Source organism: Dermacentor variabilis, chromosome 5, assembly GCF_050947875.1.
Source record: "Dermacentor variabilis isolate Ectoservices chromosome 5, ASM5094787v1, whole genome shotgun sequence".
In the NCBI taxonomy this organism is placed as follows: domain Eukaryota; kingdom Metazoa; phylum Arthropoda; class Arachnida; order Ixodida; family Ixodidae; genus Dermacentor; species Dermacentor variabilis.
The window spans coordinates 51,413,477-51,440,369 of NC_134572.1; positions in this window are offsets into that span (position 1 = coordinate 51,413,477).

The following is a 26,893-nucleotide window of genomic DNA, read 5'->3' on the forward strand; positions in this document are numbered from 1 at the left end:
CGTTGAGCATGCATTGGCAGATGGTTATTTGCGGCGCTATATTGCACTTTGTTATGGGGGGTGCTCCCCCCTTACCACCGTGCGTTACCCGTGCGCGGAAGCCAACTGGTACTTCTAGCGCCACTTCCTCAAGCAACGCGTTCGGAACCTCGTCCTTCGCCTGCCACTGCCTGTGATCGCAGACGCTGCTCAACGACAGCGTCTCAAAGCGCTAGCTGTCACGAGGGAAAAATACGAGAACGCTCCCTATAGAGTAACTCTAACGCTCCCCTTACCACCGTGCCACCATGCGGTACTGAACGTTACTACCCTGCCAACGGTACCACCATACTTTTTCACGGCGCGTTTGCGCGCGGTCGCGGGGGCTTTACATTGAAGGCAATCTGCTTTGAGGGCACATTCTATGTGGACCGACGACTCGTAGCTTTGCGTGCGTCCTGTTCTCAGTGCTGAGTTTACGTTGAAGCGATGGACAGCACGAAGGCCACTTTGCTCGCTACTGCTGCCGCGATTCCTCACGCCAGCGTTTTGACAGCGAATGTCTGCGATCATCGAGTTGGAATTCGGCTTGCCGCATGTATTGAAAACAAAAATAACGTTCAGCGCGAAGGACAAGGACTGCGAAGACGACATACACAGCGCTGTGTATGTCGTCTTCGCAGTCCTTGTCCTTCGCGCTGTACGTTATTTTTGATCATGAATTACTAACTAACTCAAGCAACCACCCTAGTATTGAAAACGCTGTGATCCGCCACGGCGTCACCAGTCGGCATAGAAAATGCGTCAGTAACGCGCTTCGAACGCTGTCGCCCGGGGAAACCGACGCGTCACGTCCCCGAGATTCTTCCGCCCCATTCTCGGCCGCCCCAGCCAGGCGGCCCAGAATACAACTACGGCTGTGACGGTCACTCCCATAACAGCCCACTTCACGCGGCAGGCTGCACCCTTTTCTTTTTGTCAGCGGCCGTGGTTTATGTTTGCCTGTGAGCGCTGACGCCATGGGTAACTTAGATAGTAAGCGAATCTTTACAACGGGGTCTTCTGATCCGGCGGCTGCTGCGTATGGCACGGCCGCGCAAGCCCCGTCTTGAATATTTCTTTTAAATGCAACACACTTAATTAAGTTTGGTGCAGTGGTTGCCGATAAAAAACCTTTTATGCTTTCCTATGTATTTCCTCAGGGGCCTCCGAGCTAAAGCATCCTCTTAATGAGTTAATCTAGAAACAAACTTATTTGCTCGTGTAATGTTTAACAGATGTAATGTAATTACAAAGTAGTAATTGGCTGAGAGACTTACTTCGTTCTTTCTGTACTTGCCTCAATCACGAAAACAAATATAAACGTTAATTCCTCCCCTAAAACGGTTCACCATATAGGGGCGCTTACATATAAAAGATTGGCCCCCTATGTGATATGAATCAATAATCATGCGCCAAGGTGCAAACGCAGGGACCATTTTCTTCAGGTCAGCACTGAACTAGACTTATTCTGCAGCCCTAACGACAAAGTAAACATAAAAAATAAATAAATACAAAGAAAGGAAGAAAGACAGGAAAAGAAAATGAGAAACTTGTTGCCTCTTCTGCGCATATTTACTTCTCTCTGCGAAAATTGGGAAGGACACCAAATGACTCCATGCCCGATCCCTCGACCTCTATGCTTAAACTGGTGCCTCTTTGTTCAGGCATGCTGCGACCACTGATCTCCAGTAGAGGGAGCTGGATTCGAGACCGCGGGCGTGAAGCCGGAAGTCGCCCACCTTGTCTCGGAAGCGAGCGCCAGCGGCCACTCGATTGCAGCCCGCAGGCCAGAGTACCTTTTCGTTTCCAAAACAGTGCCTGCCTGTTGCTAAATAAACTGCACAAGCCTACCAGAAACGTCTTCAAAGGAGACCTTTCATGCGAAAGTACCCCGAAATACAAAGAATGGTAATATCGCTGACTACATATATATATATATATATATATATATATATATATATATATATATATATATATATATATATATATATATATATATATATATATATATATATATACACGCAATCACAACAGCCTAACACCGCATTGACAAGCATTACCGTCTCTGGCAGAAAGGCGCAATTCGAGAAGGACGTCAGGTTGGTGTGTATATATTTTCCTCTTGAAAGGTCCGTTCAGACAAAGCTTATTTGCATATGTGGCTGCCCCCTGCTCTCTTATCTTGCTCGAGCGACCATGAGCAAGTGATACCAAAAATAATAACGCAACAAGTGCGAGCATAAAAGCAGCTGCAGCCCGACAATACTTCGTTTGCGCGCATTGAGAAGCGCAGGAGACGCCAGCTTCCGGTACCAGCGGTGGAACTTCAGGCGGCTTCACAAGCTCCCGCCTCGGGGGTAGCGGCAATGCTCCGTCCAGCAGTGGCTACGACTGGTATTAGCGCTCCAGTGTCATCGGCTAAGTCATGTGGCCGATGACTATACTTGCGAAGTTTCTTTGGTAGCAAGATCAACGAAGATCTCCTCTGTGACTTTCCCGGTTTTGATAAAAGTCAGGCGAGCTCATCGGCCTACGATAAACATTGCCTCGCTACCTGCTTGTATACTACAGTCCTAGGCTGGTGGTTTCAACTTCGGTTTACACAACACGCCGTAAAAGCTGCAGGCTAGAAGTGTTCTCGGAGCATCTGCTTGAAAAAGCGGACAAGCAGGTGATCAGTTGCTTGATCCCTAGTACGTAAAAATCACGTTAGTCTTGAATATACTAATGAAAACCCATTGCACCACCAATGAAATTAACTGCACGCTGCTCTATAAGGTGCTGGCGTAATCGCCAATCGGCAGTCATCGCAAAAGGCCGAGGACTGTTTGTACACTCGTGGTCACTGCATCGCCTGCGTGCAAAATGGTGGCAGCTCTCAACAGATTCTATTCTCTTATAATGCCCTTGACATATGCGGATGTAACGTCATCAACATTAAGTGATGTCGTCGAGGAAGGAAAATATATTTTATTTGATATCTCGTGCTTGCGGGCTTCATCTTTACGTCGGATATCTCGTCCCTTACTTTGAGAAACAGAGCAATAGAAGCCCATCTCTCCTTCAACGTAGTAAACAAAAATACCGACAAACCACAGGACCGCTACCCACAGAGCCAAGGAGTGAAGTCGTGTCACGTGCCTCTAATTAGGTCTGGAAAGGAGGAACCTGATGAGGCGAGATCTGTCGACGCAGTGGTTAGCGGCATTGTCCCGCAGAAAGCACGGAAACGGGAAGCACTGCTTCGGCTCGCAAACGACACCACCGGCTGCACCGAGCTGATCGAGTGCGTCGGTAGGCGAGCGAGAAGTTTGTGTTTATTGTTCTACGTTTTTTTTTTTCATTCCTCTCGTATGCCAGCAATCGATTCGGTTGTGCGTGCGTGCGTGGTGGGAATCTTGTAACGCGGCGCCTTCCGTCGCTGCACCAGCGATGCGTTGCTGACGGCGCACGACGCAAGCGTTTTCTCGCACGGAGTAGGAGGGAAAAGCGTGCTTCACGGGGGTGATGCGCAGCTGTAATTGATTGCTGCGTGGCAGATGCTCCTTCGCAATGAACGCCAGTCCCACCACGGTTGTCGACAGATAACAACAAGCGTTGTATACTGCGAGGCGGCGATCGAAATGTCTCGCAGCGGTACCACTTGCAGAAAACTGGCCGTCGGGCGCAATCTGTCCTGGGCCGATTTGTGTCGCCGGAAGTGTTCTGCTTCGCCCCGAGCTAACGGTAATACATATAAAGTTCGAGAGAAAGAGAGATAGAGAGAGAGATATGCTCTTGTTTTAATCTTGGAGACGTTTCCCGGCATGCCGCTCTAGACAAGTATGATGAAAAATGAAAAGATATATCGCAAAACTAACCACAACATTCAACAAACTAATATATCTCGTTAAGTCGCTTATAAAGTTTAAAAGTGTCTTCGTTGCGTGAGATGCACAGGCAGCGTTAGCCCATCGGATAAGGAAGTGTCATAGCTCAAGGGATGGCAGTGTTTGATGAATGTTCAATGCGGACATTAGGGCTCTTCTTTCTCACGTTAATAGCCCGCAATCACCGATTAAGCGGGCGATGTCTTCCATTACGTTGCACGCAGGGCGCAGTGGCGTTTTTATGCACTTGATCTTGACTCATGCGTACGCCACTATGCCGTTCAAACCTGAGTTTCACGCTAAGACCACTAGAAGTAAATATGGTGCTGTAAGTCCACATGCACTGACAATATGGTTGTTGTGAATGTAGAATTGGGGAGCACTACGCAGATGTGCCTGCATTTTCGTCCTTCCGATATCGATCGACGTTGTAGATTCCTATATAACCTTCGGAAAGCTCATTTTATGAAATCCGTACGAGTAAAGCACAAGCTGTTCCTTTTTCAGTATTCTTAGGATGATCTGGTTGCGACAAGAACCTGCTGAAAAACGTTTTTCACAAGCTGTCGGTCTCAGAATAGTTGAAAAGTGTTCCTTGAAACAGTGTCTTCTATTCGTTTCACCCATGCCAGTGGTGTTACTTTTCTTTTGAAGTGTGATTTCCTTTGTAGTTTAGTTGCATATATCCGTATACGTATTCGCATGGGATCGGGCACTTGACACCTCGATTGACTGCCTACCTACCCAGTATAAAACGAGCCTCCCTTCACCCCCCCCCCCCCCCCTCTCGCCGTGAGAGATTTGGCCGAACTCGGGAAACCTTTTTCCAGGCTCTCCGAAATCTTGTTTGATCCAGTTGCGCGAAAAGACAGTTCACGCGGCAGGCACTTTTCCATCCCTACCTAGCTCTCGATCACCGTCTGTGCTTACTGGACCGCGTAGCGACGGAGGAATATCGAGATTCAGGGCGAGCCATTTTTGCCGGTGAGAGTCACTCGTGGTACCCAAAAGCATGCAATTTTTGCAGGTAAAAAATTTGCCCCCTACTTCCATCTTTTATCTTGAGACATACTTGAGCAAGCTTCTTCTTCAGAAGAAGAAATTGCACATAAGAACGCGTGATATCACTGCTAACTCGTAATAAATATCAAAACATAATGCTTTCTTCAAAAATTACTTGAGGAGATGCTAGTGCTGGGTGGTTCGCACAATAAGAAAGTAATCGGATGTTCAGGAAGTTGCCCTAAGCTTCGTTCTTTCCAGCTTCAAACGGCTTTGCGACTTCGCAAATTAATCATTTTCAGAATAACCTATTGCGTTATGTACGCGACAAATTGTAATGATTGTGCCTGCATTCAGAGACCTATTGTTTCGCTTTGTTTAGAAAATCATGCTTGGAATGACTGATTGTTAAATTAGAAAAATTGGGAAACAGGACACCACACAAGAAGAGACAATTGGGAAACAGGACACCACAGGGGACATGCTTTGAAATGTAGAAAGGTAAAACGTAAAAAAAGAGCACCACAACAACGTCTTAAGTCACAAGTGCAAAAATTTGATATAGACAGTTTTAGAATAGCGTTTGCAACCAAACGTAAACTCATTACACACGTAAAGAGTATTCTGCTCACTGCGCAGGCTCCGTACGTTATTGTGTTTCTGTGGTTTATGTGCGCTATGATAATGTACGTTATTTGGCGAGTTTATCGTTCGTAATGTTTACGGACGCGAAGAAATTGCGTTGTCGAACACGACGGCACCCATGGCTACCGCTTCGTGAATTCTCGTGATGGCTACCCTCTCACTCTCCTTGATCGCCAGTAACTACTGAAATGAGCTTTCGCTTCCTCTAAACACAGCTCAAACATTAGTTATTAGGGCGTAGTGCATCCAGTTTCTGAGATAATTCGACGGTTCCGGCGTACGTAAGCCTAACAAGATGCGTCCGAATAGCAACAGGATGGTTGCTAATGGATTGTCTTGTCTTGGGTACATTTGCCAAGAGGCATCAGACGGCGCCATATCTTCTAATGTCTTCCTTACCTTTACGTTCCCGTACGTTAAACTAAATGTCTCGGAGGGACGTCAAGAAAAGGTGCTTGCGTTTAACGTACCTAAGGCGACAAACGCAATTCTAAAGATGTCTAATACGTGTACTGGACATCGCTGCCTGGTAGCTTAACAATCATAGCGCAAGAGTTCCCTGTAGTAATTTTTTGCGACAAGCTCTATATGTAATGAATGAGACTTTAACGAGCAACATAAAGTGTTGTCAGATCCTCTTCAAGCCTCTTGTAGAAATGTGTGTTTTCCTAACGAATTTCAGGGATCAGTAAAAAAGCTGAAGCCTTCCTCAACAGCACTTGCTAGCACTTCATCTATGCGTCAGCTTTGAAACAGGTATGCCCGAAACATTTCACGGCGCAGTATACTTCCTATATATGTGTAATTCCGCTTCGAATCGACGATCTTTAGTGGCGAGAAAAATCTTGCTCGCGTCATTACGGTTCTAAATGTTCGAGCTCTCGTTTAAAGCGCTCTCATTTGAGAATATCTTATCGACCCTTAGATGTTACTGTACTGCACAGCGACTTACAGCAAAAGCACATTCGTTAACATACAGACGTGGACGGGAACAAACCCGAAATGATTTGAGCTTTACGGTTCGCTGTCTTTGACTGTCCAGTCTCATTCTATACTGCGACAGTAGTCTCCATTACGTCAGCTAAGAGGATTTTAGTGCAAGACAAATAGGAGCGCTTAAGAAGCCCAACCTTGTACGCGACCTTGAGTTTCTCCGCAGCAGTGATCCCCTTGAAACTATGTATTGGGCAGGCATCGCGAAACAAAAATTACGGCCATAGTCACGGAATAAGGAGAGTGGGATAATTATTGCTTCCTCGCTGTCTTTGATTGCGTCAGCTGCACCAAGGCTCAAAGCATGAGCCATTGAAAAGAAACGAGGAGCAATGACACGAGACTCATCTGAGAAGATCGGGACCGAGAGGATACACTTACCACTGAAACACAATAATAGAATAATGAAATTTACGATGTAAGAGAGCTTACTTTGTCTCTCTCGACTGCTAAGGGAAGCACTACGGGGAACATCAACAAGAATCTGAGATCGCGCTTTTTCACTGAAGAAGGGCGACATCTGCTGTCATCGTTCACGGCTCACCAGGTCGACGACTCGAAATCCTTTTTGCTCTAATATGGTCAAATGACCGTGGCTTTCTTATCCGTTCTCCCTGCTTACCATTACCCCTAGTTTCGTATAGCACTACGTTACACTTATTTCGCGACACCAGAGGCAGCTAGTGCGGCCTAATAAGGTAATCGGATAATCGGATTTCTTAAGGCATGTAGTTGCTTGGGGTGTGAAAAGGATCTTTCTTATTGCTCTTTGACCCCGGAGTTGTCGCGATATTATAGTGACGTTATTTGACAAAGCGTACGTTACTTCAAGCTTTATTCTTATTCTCCGAATTATTTGTCTTTGTTTTCCATTTATGAAACTAAGAAGCTTCCATGTTTAACTAATTGCTTAAACAAAACCTCCTTCGTTCATCGTGAGGTGTGCGTGTGTGTGTGTGTGAAAAATGGGTGAGTTAGACACTGGAAGGGATTTAGGGCATGAAAAGTTAGCGCATGCCCAGTTTTCTTCACTTCTGTCTTCGATCGTGCGCCCTACAACATTGTGCATGCGTATGTACGCATCTGTGTGTGCTGTAAGAGTTGCGGTCGGGCATGTGAAAATGGGTAGCTGGCCCCTGCCGTCTTCCGACTCATCCACGCTAAAAACGTTGTTGAAGGGAGGAACATGTTCTCATTGAGAACAAGGAGTATGGGTATATTTATAATCTCAATATGAAGAGTGGTGAACGTTACATCTCATCAATCTAGCGTGACTCGAGTGAAGCGCACCGAGGAGCCGAAAATCGCTGCTTAAGACCCCCTCTGGCCTCCCTAGATCTCTAGGCAAGAGAAAACTGCCACCCCCTTCGTACACTCAGAGCATCCAAAGTTGTCGAATGACCTGCGTTGAGGGCGACTGTTCACACAATCATTCCCGCACTCTTTTTCCCTGAACACATAGAAACGAGGGGCGCTTCGCAGAGGGCAATAGCCACAATTGACTCAAGCTGGCGCGTCTTGGTTTCTGGAATGAGCCCGCAATTAGCTGGAGCGTATGTCAAACGACCGTGGCGGTTACCGGACTCCATGAGGCAACGCCTTAGCACACCCTTTTCGAAGAGTTTTCTTGCTTCCATTGATGCATGAAGGTGACAGTGAACCAACAAACAATACTCGGTCCGCCAAACGTGTCTCGCCTTCCGGGCGCCGCAGCTCTCTCCAAGGGTGACGCATTGTTAGCTTCCCGAAGCGATTCATCGCAGTGGGGCGGGAGATGCTAGAAGATCATTACCCCCGCTGGACGATCGTAACAGTGCATGTTAGTAAGCTTACTTTTTTAATCTAGTGGGTTTTTCGTCTATTCCACTTCTATGATGCGTCGTGCTTTTAGATATTGATTTGGCTATGGGTGCGTGGACATATGGTCTTATATGTCTAAGATTTGTAAATACATAACTAACTTAATGCATAAAGCATGCGATTAGCATTCTTTGCGAACTTCACGCAGTTTGCGGTCCGTCCGTCCGTCCATCCGACTGTCTGTCTGTGCGTGCTACTCTGCAATGCACATCTTTGACACCAACTTGGGTCAATGCGCATGTGCACCTCTTCAACGACGGAAAATGAAACAGAAAGATCCTTTAGGATTCCTTCGGTGCTTCGGAGAATCGTATCACCGTCATGTTCCGTCAAACTTGTCTAAATATATAATAAGAAACCAACAAACACTGATACCAAGGACAACATAGGGGAAATGACGTGCTTAACAAGTAATTTACCCTATGTTGTCCTTGGCGTCCGTGTTTGTTGGCTTCTTATGATATGACTAATAAATATCGGTCCCCTCGGTTCACCCTCTTTCTTCTCGTTTGCCTAAATATATGTCACACACGCGCCACGCCAGGACTTTGCGGTGGCGCTTCTAAATGGTGCCATGTGTCCAGGATGCGTGAGGATTCATCGCAGTGGGGCGGGAGATGCTAGAAGATCATTGCTTAGCAATGCGTGCCTACCGATTCTTATTTACCCGCGGTTTTACAGGAATGGTTGCGTTAGCACACTCCGTGTTTTTCCGTGTTAGGGCGCTGATGGACAGTAACTCACATAATCCCGTGACCTACCTTTAGGTCAGATGCATACTTGCCTCGTACATGACGTGCTTCGGCCGTGGCAATATGGTCCGTTGCTGCATTGATTCAAGGCTAATCGCATTAGCGTCGACATTCATTGTGAGATGAGTTCTGCCGAAAATATTTTTATCCCACATTTTCCTTGTGTGTTTGACTACATGCGTGCGGTATCTATGGTTAGAACGACAGAAAGCTGAGCTAGTTGGTAACGATTCATAACGCAAAAAAGGGGTAAGGCGTGCAGACACGGACACAAGAGAAGTGAACAACACGAACGCCGACTATTAACTGAAGGAAGCACTTAGGCGTAAAAAAGAACACACACAGTTCTTCTTTTTTCGCCTCAGTGCTTCCTTCATTTGGTAGTCGGAGTTCGTGTTGTCCCCTTTCCTTCTGTTGCCTCCATGTCTGCACGCCTTACCCCTTTTTTGCATTATGTACCTATAGTGGTCTCAAAAATTGACAAGCAGCAATACATATTAATGAGGAACACGAATGTTAGAACACAGATATCGTGTTTTAATGCTATGGACACGTGCACCTTATAGAATAATAAAAGAAACTAGGACAACATAGAGCTTTCGGAACTATATCGCTTCTTGATGCCTCTGTAATCGTAACATGCTTTGTAGACTGTTGCATTTGATATAAGAGCAGCCCCAAATGTAGTACAGCTAAGATAAATGGGAATGCTAGAATATGGCGTGCCTACCGATTTTTATTTACCCGCGGTTTTACAGGAATAGTTGCGTTAGCACACTGCGTGTTCTTCCGTGTTAAGGTGCTGATGGACAGTAGCTCACATAATCCCGTGACCTACCTTTCGGACACGAAATACGAAGAAATCGTCGTTGTGTCTCCATGAGATAGGACTTTAACTAGAGGACAGGGCACTTAGGCTAACCAGAAAGAAAGCTCAGTTTGCTACCCTGGATAGAAAGAATAACCGAAAAAAGGACTAAAGCACAGGAAGGGATAAAAGTGCATGGTGGAATGGAAATCGGCTCACAAGATTTTAAGGCGGCAATACATCATTATCGTAGCCTATCTCGCAGGTCCGTAAACCACAGAAAGCGAACTAGTGCCAAAGTAACTTGGAACTCGACTCCATCCGATCGAAGCGGTACTGCATTATCCTTTATCCCAAAATGACCAAGTAGCTTGCGCCACGAATACATAGTCTTTGAAAGTCATGCAACAGAAATGGTGCTTACTCAAATTAATCAAGGGTTACAACTAAAACCCACTTTGAAGGAGACATTTTAAATTTTCATGCAGCTGCGTAAGACAGTTACTTGTAGAAATGAAAGAAGGAACCGAAGGCAATTGCAGTGGTGAAAAAATTGAGGAGTGGTTAGCTGACGAATCAATGTCACTATACACTATTTCAACAGCGCTGCTAGAAGTACGGCGTGAAGCAGATGAAGAAACAAATAGGGGATCACTAGTGGTGGCTTTTCAGAACTTTGCTATATATATGATAAGCGCCGTCACTGCTAAGCGCTATATGTTAAATTTTATTCTTGTTTTCTCCGTGCGTGGCGCTAAATTAACGCAAAACAATTTTTGCCTATATCCACGACGGGGTTTTGTGCAAGAGCGTAACACCCAATTTTCGGGCCGAGTAGACAACTTACATAAGCCATGAATGTTTACCGACAATGTAGTGCAGGTCAGCGCGCCTCCGTTACGCGTAATCAAGCAATAAATCAGGACATAAATACCATGCGTCGCATGTGACCTCATAGGAGCCTCTAAAGCACGCAGAACTCTTAAAATAGCACATGAAATGCAACAGCTTCTTTGGTTTTATTTCAGCACTTCTTACGTTTGGTCTATCCTAGTCTTGGGTCTTTGGCCATGTAGTACTGTGTACGTGCCCATTCTGGTCAATTCCACGGCATGTATATGTGACAATCCGCCGCAACGAATATAGAAGCCTTAAATTTACTTAGACATGCGTCGAACTGGTCTGTGTCAAACAGCTCTCACCAACATTCTTCCCTCGACAAGGAACATATATTACCTTTGTTCTCGTGACAAAGAGATATAACAATTATTGGCGACGAGGCTTCGCGCGTTTCAACTGTTGCTACTACTTCGCTTACACCAACAAGCTTCGCGTCATTTGGATTCCAACATAACATCGAATTGGCATGTCTTTCTTTTACGTAAAATCTTCACTCAGGGCGCCGACATATACAGGGTGGAGGGAATAAACTTTTATTGTAGAACCAGCACTTTATGATGGCCGGGTCTAAGCTTCCCATGAGGGGACGTCGAGGGCTTGCCTCGCCGCCACCTCACGGGCGTGCTGGGTCGCACAGGTTTGGTCGTCGAGGGCGGAGCTCCGCAGAGCCTCGCGCAACCCCGACGAGAGGGTCGTGGTGTTAATGTTTGTGTACTGTGCTGGGCACTCCCACAGCATATGCGGAAGCGTAGCCGGGTGAATGCCACAGCACCGGCAGTTGGGGGTAGTGTAGACGTCTGGGAATATATAGTGGAGGCAAGTGGGTGAAGGGTACGTGTTTGTTTTTAGCAGATGCAGGGTGGTAGCCTGCGCCCGGCTGAACTTAAGGTGAGGTAGGGAGAAGGCTCGGCGACTCAGGTAGACGGCCTTAACGAGATCGTTATAAGGGTTAAAAAATTTTTAAACGTTGCCTATGGCAGATAGCACAGTTCTAGTTCATGAGCTGGTCTACTCGAAGAGGCGGTTATTACCTGCACAAAAAAAATGAAATGATGCATAATCGAATAATTAACAAAAATGTGCTAACTATGTTCTTTAATGAAATACCTTATTGCCCCCATTGCAATTTACAAATTCCAGCCACGGAGTTCGCAAGGCGGATCCACTTGGAACGAATCCTCAGGATAACACCAGTCGCCATTACCGCGGCCTTGCGAAAACTACGCACTTATTCCGCACGTGACCTCGTGGTGCTGACGGACTCAAACTTATCATTACAATGATTACACCGTCGCCCACCTCGAGACAAGTTTACAAGGTAATGTCTGGCACTGATCAAAGTTTTAATGAGCAAGGGATTTAACGTAAAATTTCAATGGATCCCACCCCACGTAGGAATTGAAGCAACTGAAAAAGCTGACGCTCTTGCCCGCCGGGAACTGACATGTGTCCCAAAAAATAAGAGCGCCAAATTTTTTTCAGAACCCTAAGAATCCAATCCGCATTCACTTTTCATTTTAGGGCGATCCACCAGACTCCACAGCCAGCCTGTGTGACCCATGGACTTACTCGGAAAAAAGCAACGCTGTTGTTCCGCATTCGAACCGACCCCACGTACACCCCAGCTTGGTTATTCAAGACTGGACTGGAAGGGGGGATGAGCTTCCCCCTTCTGTGCCTTCTGTGGTGATATCGCCGACATCGAGCATTTCATTTGGATATGCCCGTAGTTCGACACAGAAAGGAAAGCGATGGTCGACGGAATGCAAATAAAATGTTCCTTCGCACAGGACCTTTGAAGACGTCGTTTTCCCCGGAGTTCCTGCAGCAATCAGGAAGAGTGCACAATGACTGCTGCTTGGTTTCATTCGAGACACGGGGCTCTTCGACACCTGGTGACACACACAGTGACACTCATAGGAGGCTCAGGCGGAACAATTGCTGGCTATGTATGCCAGGCTAACCACGCCTGCTGCAACACCAGCACCACAAATATGACTACCACCTTTGCGAAGAAACGCATTGGCTTTTCAGTTAATTTTGGGCTTCGGTGGACAAAACTACGCTCTGTTAAAAAAGTAATTGGAACGTCAATGCATTTCGCAGCAAAGTTCGGGAAGGAATGCTTCGAAACTGGTGTCATCCTGAGCATCTGTTCCAAGTAGGTCCGCCTTGCGATTTCCATGGCTAGAATTTGTAAATTGGAATGTGGGCCATAGGTAATTAGCTTAAAATTTAGTGATTTTTCGCTGATTAGGGAATTATGCCTTTCAATTTTTTCGTGCAAGTGATGCCGCCTCTTTGAGTAGGCCAGCTCATGAACTAGAATTGTGGTATTTGCCACAGGCAACCTTTCATAATCTTTGAAAGTGTTCGCTGAAACATATGGTATACAATACAAAAGCATTGCCCCTTTGGTATGGATCCGCTCTTTCTAGTCAATACACTGCAGTTATGCCTTATATTGCAATACTGATTACTGGACTTGCCAATAGATAAATTCCTTCATTATTTTATGAGTTTCGTTCGAAGCAGTCGTGAGACATTTTGGTAAATGTAGAGGAAAAAGGGTGTAAATGTTTCAAGAAGGAATCTTAAATGTGGTTTCCCTGCTGTATATTCGTTCAGTGGTGAAGAAATTTAGGCAATATAGTCGGCTTTTAGATAAGTTGTGATCTCTTTCAAAGCAGTTGGCCTTGTACCGTTCATCTGTAACAACGATGTCTCAAGAAGCCCCTATCCTTGATAACGCTGAAAAAAAAAATCATGAGCCATTTCACTCTGTAAAGATGGTTGATCAGCGAAGCTGTTTAGCACACGACAGGGAGGTGACACACAATTTTGAAGAAAGGTACGAACTCATTTATTGTCGTGATTGACGGTCACTATTTCACTCGCAGCTGCAACCACATTCTTTGATAATGTCAAATCGATGCACGTACGCCACTGGGTGGTCGCTTGGGCCGGATCAGTGTGGCATCGCAAGGGATATGTCTGCAACAGGGTACGCGTAAACCACTCCCTTTGCGGTACCGACACATCCACATTGAAATCACCGACAACGACAACAAGAGTAGTGTTATCACAGCTAATTCAGGCAAAGTGAGTAGCCGTGAACCTTACGGGACTATGCGTCATTGCATTTCTTGCTTGCTCACGGGGGTATGAGCCATTGTTCACGAGGGTATGAGCCATTGATGATGACAGTTTTCGACATGCTGTTCTGTATATGTTACATGCCTGATTAGAAAGAATGTAAGTGCTGTTCGCTTCACTTTGCCGAGTGCTTGTAGCCTCTGCTTTAAGGCGCTATGAGCCATTGCATTTTTTGCTTGCTTACGGGAACATGAATGCTCACGGGGGTATGATCCATTGATGAGGATAGTTTTTGTTCGCGAAGAAGAAAAATACATGAAACCCAAGCCGCATACCGCCTCGCTGTAAAGAGACAAAGCGGACAACAAAGCGGACTACGATGGCATATACAGCGAAATCCGGCCCCGGCCTGACATGCCATGAAACAGTGCAACAGGCACAGGGCGCCTGTTTCTCTCCACTCTCGTTCCCATCAAATCCTTGGCGAGATGGCTCTCTCGAGTGAGCTCGTGGATGCACGCGGTGGTTGTCTCGCCGATCTATTCTCGGCTGTGCTCGAAGTGGGTGCAGGAATGCCCGCTGCCCCATTAGTTTGGCTCTTCAGTGGTGTGTTGATGCATCGCTGTCGTCTCTCCCTGGTACTTGTTGTCCTCCCCGAAGAGCAGGCAAGCGTCATGCTCTCTCCGGTGGGAGTCGCCAGCCTGCTCTTTCCGTTCTTTTCCATTGAGCGTATATTTGTGTATTTGCGCGTTTCAAATCAAGATGCCGTGCGAGTTATTTTTCTTTGTTCTTGTGTGATCACGTGACTGGTCACATCTATGTGCAAACGCGAAACCACGTGTTTGTTTGCTCTAATCTGCAAATATACGTGCATCCGAATACACGAGTTGCAAAACAATCCGTCGCTTTCTTCAAACCTACTGCAGCTGTAGGTCGCATTGGTCGGGAGAGAAAGTTGTACCACTGTTGAAAAATAAAATACAAAAGAAAGGAGAAAGTTTGAATTGGCCGCTCAACGCCTTGATGCACTTTTCTCCCTTGGATGGCACGTCGGAAATGAGGGATTTAGCAAAAGCAGCGAGACAAAGAAAGGCAAGCAAAAGAGCGCCACTTGCAGTCGGGAGCGAAATACAGTATAAAACGCCTTTGGTGGCGGATGTTGTTGGTCCCCGAGGAGGCAGGAGCGACTTCAACAGAGGAGGCTGCAGCGGTGGGTAATTGACGAGCCTAGATGGCGGCCAGGAATGTTTCTCTTCAGCCCACGGTGCCAAATGACGACGCTGTGTATGGTTCCCCAGCGTATCCTCTACGCTAGCTTCGATGGCTGTTTTGCCGTTTTTCTTGCTGTGTTCGTCGTTTCGTGCTTCGCTTGCCCTTCCTGCGGCACCAGATTGACTGCGACTCGGTGATTGGCGCAAGCATCAAGGGTATGTGCAGATTCACCGCAAGACAGCACGGGCGTTCTGCTCAAGGAGAACCCCTTGAGCGTCTTTCGGTAGACTGCCACCTTGGAAGGAGATGTCAATGTGCGCTTCGTTGACGGTTGGTTTTTGAAGCAAAACAACCTCATGAGAAATACTTGGAGCGCACGTTATTTTGCCCTCATTGCGCGACTTCCTGAGAGCTCGGAGGGTGACCACGTTTCGTAGATGGGACACAGTGACTGTTGGCGGTGAGCAAGTGAAAGCTGCACAGCATTTTTGACTATATTAGGTGCAAACTGCGCAGTTGGATGAAAAGATGGATCAAGCGATAGGGCCTATGCGTACACGACCTTGGTCATGATGCGACATAAACAGAATAAATATAGCCTAAATGAATAAGCTGTGCGGAGAACCTGGTTGCCCAGTGTCAGCTGGGTGGCAATAGATGATGCAAGTGAATGGATGAGCATAATGCTGTGCCGACGTGTCTGCACTGCATTTTGCGTCTCTTTGAGGAGCATAAATGTTTGGAGACGGGTAGGCAAAGCGAAAGGATATGTCTTACGTGGTTTTTCGTTTGCGTGCGTGGTGCGACATTTTTGTCCGGAAGACACGCCTGTTATATACACGTATGCAAGCCAACTGTCTAGGAGACGTCACTTGTTGTGCAAGGCAGACTGCCTGTAGGTAACAGATGGTGCTCATCCATCAGCGCGCACCTTGTGAATGGTGGCCAGCACTTCATTCTGTTTTGCCCAACAGTGGTGACGGTGCGTGCTGAGACTTTCAATGCGTGCATCACAGGCTTCGGATCATGTGTCTTCTATAATGCGTGTACTAGCTCAACACGTACCCTTGCGTTTTGTTGAGCAAACTTGTTTATACCCGCGCCTGTATAGTCAGTTCACGGTGAGTCGCATCCAAGCCAATGCATGTTTTCCGCCATTTGTCTCGTTTATTGAAAAAAAAACAAAGAATGGGGAAAAAAAGGGCGGGGTGGGGGAGAGGGAGGTGCACAGAACGCAGAACGGCGAACATGCAACACTGTAGACGAAATAATCGCTGCACCCGCAATTATGTTTTATTAAGAAAGCTGCTACATATGTAGACACGCACCAGCGCTATACCATGCAACCGAAAATTTCGATTTGTAACAAAAAAGAAAAATCCTGCAGCATTCATGTCTACATAATATAAGCTTTGGCACCTATTTTGCTGGCGTGCCACGTATACGTAAATTGGCGGTTATTCAGTAGGATTTATTAATGGATGTTATATGAATTTTTACTTTTAGTATCGTGTTTTGTGTTACAAAAGGCCTCGATGATTTTCTTTGAGCGTGTGCACACACACACCATATATATATATATATATATATATATATATATATATATATATATATATATATATATATATATATATATATATATATATATATATATATATTAGTTAGTTGTGTGCTTCAGTGCATGAAACGACGTTATGTTAACAAATTAACTGGAACGCCAATGCATTTCTCCGCAATGTTCGGGAGTTTATACCTCGAAACTGGTGTCATCTTGAAAATTCGTTCCAAGTGGATCCACCTTGCGAACTCCACGGCTAGAATTTGTAAATTGCAGTATAAGCCATAATGTAATCAGTTAAAACTTAATTAGTGAATTTTTATTAATTAATCGATTACGGATCTCGATTTTTTGTGCCAGTATTGTCCGCCGCTTCGAGTAGACCAACTTATGAACTAGAATTGTGGTATCTGCCGCAGGCAACTTTTAAAGATTTTTGAGAGTGTTCTGTGAAACACCCTCTCTCTCTCTCTCTCTCTCTCTCTCTCTATCTCTCTCTCTCTCTCTCTCTCTCTCTCTCTCTCTCTCTCTATATATATATATATATATATATATATATATATATATATATATATATATATATATATATATATATATATATATATATATATATATATATGTATGTATTTATAACAAGGCCACAGGAAGGGGCACCAAGTGACACAGGGAACTTTATTTGTACTTTTTAATTGAATTAATGCAACGATAAAAATGCCAATAGAACTGGATGAAAAAATAATTGGCCGCAGGTATGATACGAACCCATGTCTTCCAATTACGCCTGCGATGCTCTTAGCAACTGAGCTACCACGGTGCCGTTTTGCCATCCACTTGCCAGGGTTAGTTCTAGTGGATAACCATAACCCAGAAAGCGTATAAATAATTATATACGTATTAATTACTATTTACTATATATTGTAAACAATTATTTATACATTATAATTACTAAATGATTAATGAATCAACATCTCAAATATTGTAGTCAGATGAAAAGTGTAAATGAAGAAATTGTAGAGCAACATGAAAAACTCCCCATACAGCTTTCTATTGCTCAATACGTGCTACATGAAGTGGAAGAACGCCCGTGGCCCGTGCGTTGTGGACATGTTAAAGAACCCCAGGTGGTCAAAATTAATCGGTAGTCCCCCACTACAGCGTGCCTCATGATCAAATCGTCGTTTTTCGCTCGCAAAACCCCGTACTAATTCAAAAACCCCGTAATTCAATACGTACTACTCAAAATTGTTTTTCCGAGCGTGAAAGAAGCCCGCGAATGCAGGCAAAATGACACGAGCGGCCAATAGCACAGCAACTACTGGTATGACGTGGCACTGGTAATATATTACCAGTGCCATGCCATACCAGTAGTTGCCGTGCTCCTGGCCGCTCATGGCGCTTAGCCATTCCACAGCTCTGTGGAATTGCTATTTTTAAGTGGACCGTTCGACCATGTGCATTTCTTTTCGACTATGTATACATTCTGTCGTTCTCAACCGGCACGAATTCCTAAAATCCGCGGAGTTGGGTGGCCTGGAACCATTCTTTTCTTTTTCAGTGCTCCCGTTACGTGCGCGTACAGGTTTAGCAGCGCTTGCACAAATTCGTGAAACTTAGTGAACATGTACAAAGATTTCTCCAGCGCGAGAACTCCGCGAGTGAGAAATGCGCTTTCTATCCTTGTGGTTAAACGAACGACAGCTCCAAAAAAAAAAAAAAAAAACAAAGGGAAAAAAAATCAAGCTCGTCCACGTGTCGGCTCGGCACGTTGTTACCGCCCTCCGAAACACGAGACGCTTCGAGAAGGAACGCCATTCGTCTCACTTTCCTGTTAAGGCGAGCGGAAGCCCGACTCCTTTTCCAACCAGGCCTCGCGACCACGGCGAATTGTAGGGCGTGTCAAACTCGGGCCATGAGTTATGGCAGGGGCCGACCACGCGTCGGCGGCCGGCCGTGGGGTCGGGTGCGCGAGAAAGTGTCGCGTGACTACGCCACCGTAATCACGCTGCCAGTATAGCGAAAGATAGTGCAGTGACATATGGAAGGGGGTTATAGCTGGTAATTCATTTTTTTTTAAATGTACGGATCAACGACATACCGTGTACAGGAAAGAGGACGTGCAATCCGTACTCTTCTTATGCCGTTCATTACCCTTAAGCTATAAGAATTTGTTTATGACGAGTGTAGACTCGGTGTTGTTCTGTACGATAATCTATGCGATAGCACTAATGCCAGTGCCCTACTATTTGAGGCTTGAGCTGGCTGCATGAGAAAGATGAAATAAATATGTGCAGATCTTGCACACTGGTGGAAGAAGAGGAATGGGGTGTTGCTTACTGCATGCGGATCTAGCTTTGCAAAAAGTAGCCTGCAACTGCTCCACCTGAAAACCACCTATCAAACGTGCTACGGTCTGAAACACTTCGCAGTCTAGCTAATAACGCTATGTATCAAAAACATGTTGACACGGAGCAAAATACGTGGCACCTTTTTGAAATCACGACGACCCACAGACTGTACTCGGCTTGCAATTTACTGAAATATTAGAACGCCAGACGCCAACGTGGTCGTATGAGTGCGTGTATTGTCAACTTGACATCCCCCATGTTCATATATGCACTGGCGGAATCAGTGTTACGCAACGTATTTTGAATTACGTGGTTATCAGCATCGTTTAGGGATCCGCAAAGAGTTACCAGATGGACAAACGTGTTAGAGTAAGGCGAGCAGTTGGGTGTGTGACGTGTGCTAGTGTGCAGCTGAACTGAAATGAACTGAATTTTATTTGCAACAATGTTGCAGGTGACCAGGCGAAAAAGTAAACAAGCAGCTTGAGAGGCCCTGGCCATCCTGCACACACGTAGGCATGTTGGTATTTAGCGACAAAAAAAAAAAAAAAACATTACAAGCTTATATAGTGTTGAGTACAGTGCACTCTATATTGCACACACAGCGTATTTGCCACTTAGTCTCGTGAGGTCTGGTTTGCACTTCACTGTTATTTAATGCATGCGTCAGTTGCAGACTACTGTAGTAAGTGACAATGGCCAAGCTGGTGTCATGTGCCCAGGCTCCAAACTACCGGTTTTAGATTGTCCCGAGAGCACGCCGGGACCCCTCACGTCCAGCGCAGAAGGGCTCTTCATCAATGCAGGCAAACCGACGCGAAGCAGCTCGTCTCCCAGGCCATGTATAGAAAATCAATTACCGCTTAGACAACAGGTGCGAACGCTTGTATTCTTTCTCGTTTTTCTCCAGGGTAGCTTGCTCTCACAATCGCTTAGGAGACACACAGAGAAACATCTCTGTGACGCAGGTACATGCATTGTCATGGTGGGTCAACAAACATTGTACACATAAATGAGGACTCGGAAAGGAAAATGAGAATGAAGTTTGGGCGTTATTGGCTAGGGTGCAACAAGCAGCAACGGTTGCCAAAAGGAAAAGCAGCCGTCACTAAGACAGCTGGCAGGATGTTATAAACCTGGGGAAATGGGTGGGGGAAAACCGCGCTTTATGTAGAGCGCGTAGGCGAGCATCGCCACTTTTGAGCCTTTTTATCCGTGCACTACTCGTGTTGCAGTGTAATCGGACGAACAACGCAGAGAGCAAACTGGCTTACGGATTTTTAAGTACGTGACAGGCTCTTCTGTGGGACAATCAGATTGTATGAAAATTGGCACGTAACTGGAACTTCTGTTCGCAGTCTTTGAAGTCGTTGTAAATAGTTTTCCTTTTTATCGTTCCCTATATACTGTTTCTAATAAACAGTTCACCCCTTCTAGTTAACGTTCCCGTATCGCCTCTGATAATGCGACGCTGCGACGTCCACCAACCCTCCAATCTGCCATCACCATGATAACCACCAGCGAGGCGAACAACTGAAAGGGAGACAAAGAACAGTTAGGGTTACTCCTACACATACTGTCTCGAGTGTGCATTATTAGCTTTTTTCTGTTTTTATTATTGTTTTGTTTAATAATATATTGTGTTTCCATGGTTGCCAAACGAAACCGCGTGCTACGAATACTAATGTGAAGCAGGTCGCGGTACGACAGGCGTAGTTTCTTGCATATCTCTTTTTTCTTGAGGTTGCCAACAGTATACTGCTAAAGTAAGTTTCCGTATACCTCACTAGGAAGCGTAAATGTCTTGTTTGGATGACTAAAGAGCTGCCTAATAAGTAAAGAATATGTTTTCTTCAAACTATCGGTAATCACCGCAATTTGTTTTGAAGTTGTGTCAGAGCCACGAAGTTTTCGGCGCAATAAAACGCCTTATCAAGAGCAACATTTATAGACAGCTATGTATCTTGAACCAGTCCTGTCAAAATTCTTGACGGAATTCTTATAGGTTTACGAAACCTGCTTTTTAAAATGTTTTATAAGTTCTGGCAAAAATGCACTAATTTTCAAAAAAGTGTCACGTTTGCACGTAGCTCAGTTCACGAGCCACACTTTAACAGTGCTGCACATTCTAGAAGAGAGTACGTAATACAATTGTTACGCCGCAGTATATCACTAAATGAGGAAGTTTATTGTTTACTTACTGCGCTGCTTGGACGGGCAATAAATCATTCCACTTTATCTTTCTCCGCGGTCTGAATAAGTTCGGAGAGTGGCACACTTTTGCGAATAATGCCAAGGCAAAATATGATTACTTTGGCAATAACGGCACTCTCAAATTTTCGCCTGCAGGCATATTTTCGTGACACATATTGGTCGCGGTGATCAATCTACTGGGGGAAGATATGAGAGCAGGCGCTGAGCTCTTTTGAAGGTGTAGTCGACGATTTAGAAATCTCGACCTGTCAATATATGGCGTTTCACCCGAATCCGCGCTTCTAGTTTCCGGCATTCGTGCAAAGTGAACGAAACCTCTCAACTTCTCCATTAGGCAGCCGCCAAAGGCGTATTGTTCCTTCTACAGCCGCATGCTCATTTTCGGCGATGAAAGTAAGGACGGAGAAGATTGCAGTCATTCATAAAGAATTGAAATGGCATTCGCTCTTTCATTTAGTGACCATTTGGTCTTATTGCCTTAAGATTGCTTTAAGCAGGGCGAAAGGAAGAAACTAAAACTTGAAACACGAGTCAATATCTCGTATCTAAGAGCAATATTCGCAGCGACAGCTCAGTATTCCGAAGGGCCCATTACGGCGTAGGCCTTAATTTTTTTCAGATAGAAAATTCCTATTTTTTCTCTGATTAATTTTTGTTTCCGTGGCAGCTGAGCGTATAGCTAGCCAATATAACCATCGTATTGATTTCGTTGTGGCACTTTCTCAGTTTCGCCCAAGTAGCAAAACGAAGTATCAGGCCATAAAAATGTCAGACTTCCAGGCTGAAGGCCTAAATAAGCATCAGAGCATTTGCTGCTTAACTTTCAGTTAAATTCGTTATAGATTTCCAAATAACTTTTCAGAAAGTGGTCGGAGGGCTTCTTTGAGGATTGCCAAAGTAATATATATATATATATATATATATATATATATATATATATATATAGGGGTTTTCTTCAAAGTTCAGCACGCAGGACCCGATCTGACGAAGGCTGGTCCACCAGCCGAAAACGTTAAGTAAAAGAAGTCTCCCAAAAAGTTCGTCGTCTCTTTCCTGTGTATATATATATATATATATATATATATATATATATATATATATATATATATATATATATATATATATATATATAAACTTACCTCGGAAGTCTCCCCTTGAGTTTCTCTAAAGGACCGAAAGCGTTCGAGGTGCTTAATGTGCTCTCAAACTATAGCTAAAAAGCAAGAAGTTATCTTGAATTGTGCAAGTCACAACTTACGTCGAACGCCATGCATTACTGGAACAATAAAAAACTGCAGTAATCTAATACTAATCTCATTTTCTATTGTTTTTTCGACGGCCTATTTAGTGTCATATTAATTGTATGCATGCTTTTTAGACGCCCACATGTTCAATAGGGTTTCGACTGGGGCTAGCTGTATGACATCGTTGCGATTCCTGCGCTTTAATGTTATTAATATTATAATATTAATATTATAATCACTTTATAATATGCAAGGTCGTAGAAAAAGGTTATATGTATTATTTTATTACTGCAGCGTAAAAAGGGTAGCCACCCTCACTAAATTGACTAAACGTTGTTCTTTTTCGTTCGGTTCATCAAACATATAAGAAGCCACTAGCTATGGCTATAACTCATTACGTACTGCCGCTCACTGAGGAAATAAAAGCTCTGGAGCGAAAAATTTCTACACCCGAGGCCTGTTCGGCCACTTGGGCAGTGCCTGAAGAAGTGCATCTGGGCCCGCACCTGAGTTTCGAAAAGTCTCGACACCTAGGACATAAAAAAGAAAGGAAATCGTGTCGCCATTTCTTGCCGCTCCCAGCCTCGTTCGTAATCCCGTCTAATGGGACGAAAAGACGCGAGCCAAGTTATCGCCCCCATCTAATCCGTGGGCGTACGCTTCGCGATAGCCCGTCCTATACGGTCGACGACGTGAGTGATTTCGCTAATGACGTCGCTATCACGCTGTGTAGCGACCGATCCAACGGCTCGAGTTTCGTCGCCGCGAAGGCTACAGTCTCGTGGCGCGCGTTTTTCCTCCGGGGCAGTGAGACCGGAAAGGACCGGAGAGTTGCGTCGACGAGGTATATAGCCTGTTTTCTCCTAGCGGATCACGGGACATCATCCGGGGATCTATGTGCGGCGCGGCTCCACGGAGAGCGATCACGTGCCTTTCCGCTTTCATCGTTTCGGCCGGTATCACCGCCTCGGCGATCCGAGAGGCGTGTGTTTCGGCGTAGCTTGTCCGCTCCGGATGTGACGTCGAGAATTAGCTGCGGGTAAGTGCGTACGGAGACCGTCCACCGCTAGCGGACGAAACTCTTCATTGTTCAAGCATTGATAGCAGTTCGCGTTAGGAATGGAGTCCTGAAGGTTAGCATTCTCTCAACAGGCTAGTGTTTATTATATTGTTTCCTCTTAATAGATCGGCGTCCTTGTGCTTGATGAGCACTTTCCTCAGTTTATTGTTACAAGTTGATGAATCTAGTGTCTAGAAGAAAGGAGGCTAAGTGCAGCTGCATTCCTCCTTTGTTCTTTGTTAAATTAATATTACACCGAGAGGTCAAAACAAAGGCATGTAGTTTCTCATCGCCTATTTATGTATTTCAACTTCATGAATGTAACTCCTACATTGCTGGCTGCGTCTAACAACCGAAGCGAAGATAAGTACCCTTACGCACTTCCGCCATTTTTTTTTTTGCACACATGTTATACAACTAGCTTCTATGTTTTCAAGGGATGCACTGCAGCTGGTTAGCTAGCGCTATGCAGTACTAGACCTTAAGACATGTCTGTAGGAATTATTATTATTATTATTATTATTATTATTATTATTATTATTATTATTATTATTATTATTATTATTATTATTTGATATGAAAACACAAATACACGTATGCAGAGGGAAATAGAGAAGGAGCTGGCTGTCAACTCCCACCTAGAGAGCTACAATCCCTGCCTTTTCTTTAGGAAGGAGGAAGTATTGAAATAGAAGTTGAAGGGCAGTGAAGATGAAAGAAACAGCAATGTCATCAACATCAGCAGCAGCTTGGCTACGCCCACTGCAGGGCAAAGGCCTCTTCCGTACTTCTCCAACTACCCCGGTCATGTGCTAATTGTGGCCATGTTGTCCCTGCAAACTTCTTAATCTCATCCGCCCACCTAACTTTCTGCCGCCCTCTGATACCCTTCCCTTCTCTTGGAATTCAGTCCGTAACCCTTAACGACCATCGGTTATCTTCCCTCCTCATTACATGTCCTGCCTGTGCCCCCCATTTCTTTTTCTTGATTTCAACTAAGATGTAATTTACTCGCGTTTGTTCCGTCACCCAATCTACGCTCTTCTTATCCCCCCTCCCCCCTTAACGTTACACCCATCATTCTTCTTTCCATAGCTCACTGCGTCGTCCTCAATTTAAGTAGAACCCGTTTCGTAAGCTTCCAGGTTTCTACCCCGTAGGTGAGTACTGATAAGACACAGCTGGTACAAACTTTTCTCTTGAGGGATAATGGCAACCTGCTGTTCATGATCTGAGAATGCCTGCCAAACGCACCCCAGCCCATTCTTATTCTTCTGGTTATTTCAGTCTCATGATCTGGATCCGTGGTCACTACCTGCCCTAAATAGATGCCCTTATCACTTCCAGTGCCTCGCTACCTATCGTAAACTGCTGTTCTCTTCCGAGACTGTTAAACATTACTTTAGTTTTCTGCAGATTAATTTTTAGACCCACCCTTCTTTGCCTCTCCAGCTCAGTGAGAATGCATTGCAATTGGTCTCCTGAGTTACTAAGCAAAGCAATATCATCAGCAAATCGCAAGTTACTAAAGTATTCTTCATTAACTTTTATCCCCAATTCTTCCCAATCCAGGTCTCTGAATACCTCCTGTAAACACGCTGTGAATAGCATTGGAGAGATCGCATCTCCCTGTCTGACACCTTTCTTTATTGGGATTTTGTTGCTTTCTTTACGGAGGACTGCGGTGGCTGTGGAGCCGTTATAGATCTCTTTCAGTACGTTTACATACGGCTCGTATACACCCTGATTCCGTAATGCCTGCATGACCGCTGAGGTTTCGACTGAATAAAACGCTTTCTCGAATTCAATGAAATCTGTATATAAGGGTTGGTTATATTCCGCACATTTCTCTACCACCTGATTGATAGTGTGAATATGGCCTATTGTTGAGTAGCCTTTACGAAATCCTACCTGATCCTTTCGTTGACAGAAGTCTAAGGTGTTCCTGACTCTATTTGCGATTACTTTAGTAAATACTTTGTAGGCAACGGACAGTAAGCTGATCGGTCTATTATGTTTCGAGTCTTTGGCGTCCCATTTCTTATGGATTAAGATTAGGTTGGCGTTCTTTGCTGTGTATTGCTGTGTTTTCTGTGTATTAATGAGCAGTGACTTAATTCAATTAGCCGTAAGATCAAGCGTCGGGCTTCCGACTTCTCCATAAGCTCGAGGGTTCGACTCCCACCGAAGGTCGCGGGTTAGAGTGCCTGAACTAACTGTATCTCAATTCACCTTGCCTTTTTCTTTTTTTTTTTTTGCATGATAAGCGGCATCGGATCCAGCTGTAGCAGAATACGATGACGAACGCACGAGCAGTGGCACGAGCCGTGTCTGTGCGTGGTGGGCTCACACGACTTTCTGTACCGCACGTCACGTTTTTCATACCATCGAGGATTTGAGCCCACTTAGGGCTTTCGCCTTAAATACTAAAAAAAAAAAAAGTGATATCGCTTCTCCGAGACTCATAGCAGCCACTCTTGTGTTGTGTTCTCCTCTCCATGTGTTAGTTCCCGTTATAAACAAGAACCTTTACTTTAGCTACTTTCGTTGGTTTAGTTCGGCTGGAGTCACTTCTCCTTCCTACGTGTTTTTTCACGTTCTGGCGCTTAGAAAACGAACATATTCTGTTGTCCCGTTCACTATGTTGAAGGCCGGGCCACCGGCCGATACATAGGTAAAATAGTAGTATTTGTGTACATGTTAAACGCCCAAGTATTTCTTTCACGATTATTTTTGCGGCTTCAGTGAGCGCTTCTCCTCGACTATACTTGCCCCCCCCCCCCCTCCTTCCCCACAACCACATACACTCAGACAAACGTGCACGCGCACGGATGCACACGAATTGAGGTTTTTTGGAATGATGGAACGCGCGATGACCGGCTGTCCCTCTCAATCCTAGGATTCATTCATCGTGCGCGAGAAAAAGTTATTCTTCCTCGTCGCAGGTATAATGAGATTTGTATCGTGGTTCCTAAACACTCAGCCAGAACAGTACAATGCCCTTGACGATTTTTCAACCTATATAGATAGCGCTGTGCTGCTTATTTTTGCGACGTGCCTATCTTTACTCTCACAGATAGTGCCGGAAAAAAGCTTTCATGCCATTATTCACAGCAAGCGTAACGAAAACGGCTCCTTGTGCTCTCCTCCTTGCCGTGTTCAAGGATTCGCTGTGCTTACTCAAGCATTGGGCGCCACGAGCGCTTAGGCCGTTTCGCAAGTAACGAGATTTCGATCCAGAGCATCTCGTTGTGCCTATCTCGAATTCACCTGTGCCTGCCTCAGAAACGCCAAGCCCTATACAGAAGCCACGC